General features: G+C 30.9%; 1 long non-coding RNA gene across 1 annotated transcript; it reads left to right on the forward strand.

The window, feature by feature from the left end:
* Window positions 1-6,210: 6,210 nt before the first annotated feature.
* LOC132731540 (uncharacterized) lies at window positions 6,211-7,932 on the forward strand. The gene is made up of 4 exons (XR_009625907.1): window positions 6,211-6,463; window positions 6,992-7,069; window positions 7,244-7,343; window positions 7,562-7,932. It is a non-coding gene; the product is annotated as an uncharacterized LOC132731540 (long non-coding RNA).
* The last annotated feature ends 1,327 nt before the right edge of the window (window positions 7,933-9,259 follow it).

A 9,259-nucleotide genomic window follows, 5' to 3' on the forward strand; every position in this document is an offset into this window, starting at 1 on the left:
ATAAAATTTGTTCTTTCTTCTGCATGTTATCTTATCATTTAGTTTTCAGAGGTTAAATGTATATTAATTACACTACACGTACATGTGCTTTCCATAAATAAAAGCATAGCGTATCTTAAAGACTCGATCCTACTATTTTAAACAGAACTAGCGCTTTTTAAATAAATGATTATGCTTTTACTTCAAAATATGTTTATCTCAACTAAGTTGTTGGCACACTTTTTTACACACTCTTTCATATATTCCATTATCAAAGAACATTTATTTCTGATGAGAACACATGGAAAAGTGTTCATTGATAGAAATCCTGTCATTAAAAATACATGCTTCGGAACTACATGTAGTTAAATAGGGTCTCCTAGTTTAAACAGGTATTAATATCTTTATGTTATATTTTTGCAAATATTTTTGGATGAAGTTTTAAGGCAGATAACAACTTTTCCTTCAATATATAAACTGTGTCCCTTTCTTTCAGTTTACATATAATATGTAACGATATACCAATACCAATAAGATTGGCGAGATGAAATTTAGCATTTTTTGCCTAATATAGGTTTTACAATCAGACGAAAATTATAGGAAGCCGAAATGGAATGATGATTTAATTAATTTATTTGTTAATGTCAATAAACTACAAAACCAGTGAATATTTTCTATATTTTCTATAGTTATTGTCGGTTACGCGAATAGCTCGCTTGATTGTTCGGAACTGGTCAGTGCGCCGGAACCGGTCTGATAATAATCTCGGTAAAAATCACTGCAGATGTCATATTAAGTCTAACCAGGATTTTCTGAATTATTACCCGATTAAAACCCTAAATAAAGCAATATTATTTGTCTAAAGAGGACTTCAAACAGTCTTATATAATAACAAAAACATCGATACCGATTTATAAACCCGCAAAATCAATGATTAAAAAAGTGTCGGATTTATGCTGAAATCGTGATTCACGATATGTCATTCATTTAAACAAAGGATGAAAATTAATCAATTTAATTGGCATTATTTAATCCAATATATTTATTGAAATCAATGCTGATACTGTACATATGACAATGTCAGCATCTTTTTTTTGAAGAATACATACATGTTTTGAAGGAAAAAAAATCTTAAGTCAGATGAGTAATTCAAAGCTCACCCCCGTAAAGTGTACACCATGTAGAACATTTTGCACTCCGATGTCCTTGCTGTGAAAATATGGAATACAACTTGAAAATAGTAATTTCCTTATTTGTATTTTTAGACCACTACATGTACTCATGTCATGAAACAGTGATTCTATGTTTGGTAAGTGTTACAGTAAGACGGTATTATTAATTAAGTAAAAACAATTAAAGGCCCATTATGCCTCAGAAATGCTATCATATTTATTTCACAAAATGGTTTTATTTTTGATATCTTGTTACAGTTTTGAAAAGAACTTGATTTGTCACCCAGATGAACATTTTTTTTTTACTTTTCTTGCTCTGTTGGCAAGCAGTGTGATCATAGTGAATGAGTATTTTGTACGGAATTTCAAAAAAAAAAAAACTACTTTTGTTAACAATTTTGCTACCAGCGCAACTTTCTTCAGTTGTTAAACACCTAATATGCTCTAAATCCTTTTTTTTAAACCATTATTAAACACATGTTTGACATTCTTAAGAATTGAAATAAAATGGATTTTTTTTACATAATGCGCCTTTGTTAATTTTTTTAAAAAGTATATCTTCTACATATTTCGAAGTTTATATTTTCTATCTCTTATTCCATGCTTGTCTAACATTAAATGAAAGCGCTCGTAAGGGAGCTGCTTTATCCACCAATTATATCAGTAGTTCACAATGCCATTTATGGCACGTGTAGATTTACCCATGCTCTGAAAGTCGATTTGCACAAAATTCACACGCTTTTACATTTGTACATGGTCGGTATAAAAAACAGTGGAAAAATACTATTCACAATGCAATTTTGTTTTTATGCACATAAAGTTTTTCGACGCAAAGCATGCATTTACAAAAATTTCACAACATATTCTAATAATCTGACGAACTTGTAAATTTTGTACATTCTACGGAAACCGTGTATTTGTGTATTACTGGGTCTTTCAAATAGAAATACTCTGGTTATTAATCGCATTTTGAAGGTGAATTCATGCGTTTTTTAAAGGAGAGTATATTTTTGTAAAATGTCTGTAAAGATAGAATTCTCAATGATTGAAAGTGAAATGACACTGCCTTGTCATGCAACATCATGTTAGAAGAACTAGATTGAATTCGCTTTTGGCATTGCGATGTCGCCGCACAGCAACAGGACGAATGCGACTTAATTTTGACGGGAATAGGTTTTACTCTAATATAACCTGATCTATTTAATGCAAAGTAATTTGAATCAAAATACATTCGATTCAATATATCACATGTTTCTTTTGCTTTAGGCAAAGTTGAGATTTGTTTATTAGAATACTTTCCTCGTGTATATTCTCCACACGGTTCTAATCTGTCCAGTTCTAATTATCAGATGAGTGAATTTCACTACCGTCAATTTGCGTGGTTAAGTCTATTATTATTTTTAGGGTGTGTCGAACGTATAGAGAGAGGTACGATACTTTTTAAGCGAGGTGAAAATGTACGATACGGAGTAATGGAGGATTTTAGCATGTTAACACCCGTCAGCGTGGGTATATTTTATAAAATTGCTAGAGTCATTTACTATCAAAATCGCAAATTTTACCTGGATCATGTGGAAAAAATTTGGTAGTTGTATAATTATTACTTAAAAACCGTTATCAAATCTTCTTTAATTGATCTTTTAATAGGATCATGCTGAACAGTTCCGGTTGTTCTTGTGGCTGACGTCATTTTACCTTGCTTGTACTTATAAATACTCAAAATAATTTGTCACCTTTATTTCAAGATTTAAATTCCCTTTTGATGTTTAAAGTTTGTTTATGAGATTTTTATTCACCCCTGTAAAGACTTTCTGTTCTTTTTTATGCCCCCACAATGTGGGAGCATATAGCGTTGCACTTGTCCGTCCGTCAGTCCGTCCGTCCGTACGCCCAAAAATCTTGTGAACGCAACTCCTCTTTAACCGGATGGCAGATTTTGCCTTAAACTTACAGGGATGAACAACCCTTAATGTGTAGATGGTAGTAAAGGAAGGAATTTTCGCTGCGACCCAAATTTAACAGAATTATGGCCCTTTGTTGATTTTTTCATTAGATACTATGTAGAAATTTTGTGAACGCAACTCCTCTTTAAAACCGGGGATGGCAGATTTTGCTTAAACTTACAGGGATGAACACCCTTAATGTGTAGATGGTAGTAAAGGAAGGAATTTTTGCTTGCGACCAAAATTTAACAAATTATGGCCCTTTGTTGATTTTTTTCACTGTATAACTATGTAGAAATTTTGTGAACGCAACTCCTCTTAAACTGGATGGCAGATTTTGCTTTAAACTTACAGGGATGAACAACCTTAAGGTGTAGATGGTTAGTAAAGGAAGAAATTTTTGCTGCGACCAAATTTTTTACAGAATTATGGCCCTTTGTTGATTTTTTCACTATATACTATGTATAGAAATTTTTGTGAATGCAACTCTTTTCTTAAACCGGATGGCAGAATTTTGCTTAAACTTCCAGGGATGAACAACCTTTATGTGTAGATGGCAGTAAAGGAAGGAATTTTTGCTGCAACCAAATTTAACAGGAATTATGCCCTTTGTTGATTTTTTTCATTATTTACTATGTATAAATTTTTTGTGAACGCAACTCCTTTTAAACCGGATGGGAGATTTTGCTTAAACTTCCATGGAATAACAACCTTAATGTGTAGATGGTAGTAAAGGAAGGAATTTTTTTGCTGCGACCAAATTTAACAGAATTATGGCCCTTTGTTGATTTTTAGTTTTCAACTTGTGGCACATGTAGTCCAAAAAATATTTGACCTAGAGTCATAGGATTGACAGAACAGTGGCGTGTGGGGGCATCCGTGTCCTATGGACACATTTCTAGTTTCACATCTGAAGTAAATGACTTCAAATAATATGCAGTTTATCGAAAACGCGAAACATAATTTTCATTTAATTCCCATTGTCTGATACTTGAACATTTTCTTTGCATTGAATAGGTTAACTATTTATCATAACTGAATTTTTATCCTTCTTCACTTAAATGTTTTATTCCAATAAAATGTTTCTGATTCCATGAACTTGAGAAAGGAGTTCTGAGGCAGTTAGAAAAAAGAAAACGTCAAATGGGAGTGCAATGTACTATCTAGAATGCGTTACAAGGTTGCAGAATGACAGATTTTGCCGTTGTTTGTTTTAGGATAAAACCAATGGCGTGCAAAAAAAAAGAATTTGATAGTTTATATAATTTCATTTTGGATTTGAACAAACATCCAAGGCAATAGTGAACTTAAGAGCTATAATGTGTATATAATTCCATTCGGATAGTTTGCAGTTTCTGATGTACAATTTCGTTGTGCTAAAAATTCGACTGTGTTTCGTATATATTGATTACTATATATGTTAATTTTTGCTTAACTTATGTACTTTATTGTTTTAATAAGAATAATTAAATGTAAAGCCTCTTGTTGGGGGTTTTTATGTTTTTATTTTTTTTATAAAAAAAAATCTTATAAAATCATTATAAAATCTAATTACACTTAACAAAAAGTTCTAAAACCCCCGATCACTTTTTTTTAAATTTTGATTATTTTATAACGGGTCAATAAGATCCCCTTATAAAATTTTGCCAAGGTGATTTTTGTGTCATTTTCCTACGATTTGTTGAAAAGAAAAAATAATTTAATACGGTTCCATGCACTCACGCGGTTTTTACAGGGCGCGGTTTACACATTTTGCACGAAATGTTCGTGCAGAGCGTGGTGAGTATTAAATTTTACATTGCATACATCCTTGTTAACTTTATAAGTGAAAAAAAAAACCCATAAAACATGGCACGAATGTCAATGCAGGATCGTGCCGTAGCAGTTGGAATGTTGAATGCTGGAGCCTCTATCAGACAGGTGAGTGGCTGTTCATAACAATATTTTTTTTAAAATATCGATAAAGTATTATTTTAATAGAAAATGTTATAATGTTATTATTCGCAATGTGTTCATTCTCTTCGAAATAAAATAAAAGTCGGATCTATTGGTTTTATTCTTTTTCATATATAAGCGAAAACTCAGGGTGATCGGTTAGAACTTTTGTTCAGTGTACATTATATTTATGGTTTTCTCTCTCAATTTCTGGCTAACTGGTGGAATGTCTTGGTGAAATTTTTATTCAACATGTTTCACATACATACGAGATTAAGACTAAACTCTGGCAAGATGGTACACATAAAGAAGGCCAATGTGCACTGCCATGTCTAACGGATCTTTCGTTAAACAGTTAAACAGGACTTGTAACAAACATTCCACAATTCTTAGCAAGAACACACACACCCGTGCGCACGCACGCACACACACACACACACACACACACAGAGAAAACACATGTTGATTTAGTGTTGCATCCAGTATGAACTGTCCTAAAGTTTAAATGTGTCTATTTTCGAGTGCTATATAATATTTTTGGAGTGCTATATAATATTTTGGAGTGCTATATAATATTTTGAGGTGTTATATAACCATACCGCGTGCTGATGTATATACATGTACGAATTTGGTGCATATATATATTTCCTACCTCTCTTTACTAACAAATATATTTTTGTGTAATTTGTGCATATACACAGTATGTTGATGTTGAAATTTGTTATGATAGTCCAAAAAATGTTTTAAAATGTAATTTTTGCGTTGTTAGTGATAGTAGTAAAGTAATTTAGTGATATGTAAAGTGGTACTGAATTGTTGTTTTTCAGGGCATTTCCTGCCAAAATGTTTATGGTATTACCCAGCAGGCACTCGACGTTGTTTCAACGTTGAAACAACGTTGAAATATGGTCGTGACGTTGTTCAACCAATATTCAACTATGGACGACCATACGGATATATTGCCAATGTATATACAACGTTGATTCAACGTTGTTTATGGTCGAAGTTTTACATTTAGTTAAAGTATCATAAAAACCTTTATACCACTAATTTTGTGTTATTTTTCCTTTATTGAATTAGTCTGTAAGTGATTTTTGTCAGGAAAATTTGTGTTACAATCTTTTTCCGTATATTCAAAATTAGCGCTTTTAAAAACAAATTAAGTTGGAAATAATTTTTCACTTTATATTAACGCTTTAAATGTTAGTTTATATGTTTGCTTGTTTGTTGTTTATTTTTTAGTTCTTAATTAATAATATTTATTAATAAATTGATATTAGTCAAACCCCGTTTATAAAATAACGCTGGTCAGGGGAAGTAATTGTTGCGGTCTATGATTTTGTTTGTTTGTCTATGATTATCGTTCGTGCAAATGGTGGCGCTGTTTGGAAAATTTGAAAACAACACGATTGGCAATTTATTTGGATTTCGAAGGTATTACCGTAATGTTTTACTTTAGTTTACTGATTATTTTCTAAAATAGTATTATTTATTCTTAAAATTCTACTTTAATTTACTTTATGAAATAAATAAGAGATGAAAACACATGATTGAGTTGATTTGACACGTTTTCGCGACCTAATTGAATGATTTGGGTTCGGTAGCATGAAGTTATTGATGTCCTTGGCAATTTATTATTTTACAAATGTTGTCTTTCTTTAATTTATTTTTCATATTATTAAACATTTGTCTGTACTATATCCAAATTAGAATTTAATCAATTATAAAATTGAAACCTATTAAGTAGTTCGGCCCACATAATTTACGTCCCAAGACAATATATATAACTATGTCTATCTTTATTTTTTAGTGATACAGCGTTAATAAGTTTGAAAAAAAAAACAACATTATTATTAAGTTAAGTAACAAAGTTGAATGTTAAACTATTAAGTTGAATAGTCGTAAATTTATAGAGAATAATAAATCTATTTCTATTTTATTATATATTATTTTATATTCTAGATCCTGGTCCTGGCTGAAATTTAGAGTATTGCAGCTGTAGTCTGTATACCATACACTCAACATGAAAAGGACTGTCAGGTTTGTTAAATTGAAATTAATTCTTATTAATTTATATATTTGAATTTATTTACAATACAAAGTATAAATTTTTCAACTACTGGAACTTTATCTTGTCTTAAAATATATTATTTTCTGATTCTGAATATACCTGTAACATTATTAATATAAAATTTACATGTTTGTTGATTTCAGGATGCTGCACAAAATGGTCTTAACTAGAGCCTAGAATGTTAATTTCTTGGGAATATGCTGAAAGGAACTGACGGGGAGCAGTTTTTCTTACCAATGATAGGTGAGACTTTTAAATAGCTTCTTTTTAAAAAGATTTTGTTGTCTTATATACAGTATTTGCTGTCAATATGAAACTTAGATATGTTTCAATTTCTATGCTGTTTTTTTATGTAAATCTTAGAGAAAAGCATTTTAAGATAAAAACAAATCACTAAGTTTAGTAATTATATGTATAATTTGAGATTGACAAAGTCAACAACTTCTTATTTTTATTTGCAGAAGCAGTAAGAGACAGCCAAAGAGGTACTCAAACACCTGACATACCCTGAAAGATCTAGAAGAAAAGATTGGAACAGATTGTAGCTTAATTGTTAAAACTATTAAAGTGAATTTAAGCTGCACTTGAACTGTATTTTTTAAATAAAATATCTGATGTATTTAATATTGTCTTGATATTTTGTTAAACTTAGTAACTTTGCTTTATATCCAAAAATTAAAGTATGGTGGGTTTTCAACGTTGAAATGACATTGAAACTTCAACGTTGTACCAACGTTGGTTTTCAACCTTGAAATGACATTGAAAATTCAACGTTGTACCAACGTTGAAGCTGCAACGTTGTATCAACTTTGAAATTTCAACGTTGTTTCAACTTTCAAATCCAAATATAAATCCAACCTTATTTCAACGTTGAAATCTGACCATAATTCAACGTTGAAACAACGTTGATGTGCCTGCTGGGTTAAGTGTTATTTTAGTTGATATGTTATTAAATTAGAAATTGCGCTGTGCTCGTCCAATTGTTTTAAAATGCGATTCTGCCTGGCTTCGCACTGCGTTTACTCGCGATTTTAAATGTGCCGAAATTGCATTAATACATATTTAATAACTCTAATTTAAATTATCACACCCACCTATAAAATAACCCTATTGTGCTCTCATTTTGTCCCTTCCTATATAAAATGTCAAAATGTTTATAGATTTCTTTTATGTATAAAATTATGTTGGTTTAGTTGATATGCTGGTCAAATGTTTTTAGAAGTCTGTGTAATCGCGCGCGTTTTTAGATGTTAGCTGGTGCCGAATTTTGATTAATATTTTTGTCATTTCTCTTCATTATTATAATCATAACCATAGTGCTGTATTGTATTTGATTTGATGCTAGTGTATTTGATATGAATATTTGTCTTTTATCTTACCCACCTATAAAATAGCTATAATGTGTATTTATTCATTCACCCATTCCCCACTCTCTTTAGACCTGTGTATTCATTCATTCACCCATTCCCCACTCTCTTTAGACCTGTTGTTTGATGTATAAACCAGTCCTTTTAATGCTATGTTTATTACAGTTAGTTTAGTTTAGAAGTCTTGTACATATTATGAAACTGATCAATTAATATGTTTGTGTTTTAATACCTATATTTTTTGTACTTGTAGATCTACAGTACTTGGAAGCTGCCAGGTTCTTTTAATTGTAAAATTATAATAATATATTCCCTTTGAATGGAAGAGGTTGGAGGGTCCTGGTCCTACATTGAAATTATAGTGGATACACGAGGATGTGGATGGTTGTGCAAGATTTGCAAAGTATGTGTTGGAATGAGGCATGATGGAGAAATTGGGTATTTTACTTAACATTACTTTATTTTAAGGATTTTAATATAGTAACTATTTTTGTAAACAATTTTGTAATTTGTGTTGTGTAAATTGTTGAACAATTTCAGGTATTTTTGAGTATTTTACTATAGTTTACTTGATTTTAATGGATTTTTCATTAAGAAAAAAACTGAGTTTAAAAAGATTATTTTATTCAATTGAGAATTACAGTTGATTGTCTATAGCTTGTTAGACTGGAAGGTCAGTGGTTCTATTCGGAAGGTCAGTGGTTCTATTTATAATGTCAGTTTGCTACTCCTTGCACTTTAATGGTATATTTTCATCTGGCACATAACTTTAAACCATCAAATAACAAGAAG

Source organism: Ruditapes philippinarum, unplaced genomic scaffold (genome assembly GCF_026571515.1).
Source record: "Ruditapes philippinarum isolate M1 unplaced genomic scaffold, ASM2657151v2 ctg3214_1_1_1_1, whole genome shotgun sequence".
NCBI classification, from domain to species: Eukaryota; Metazoa; Mollusca; class Bivalvia; order Venerida; family Veneridae; genus Ruditapes; species Ruditapes philippinarum.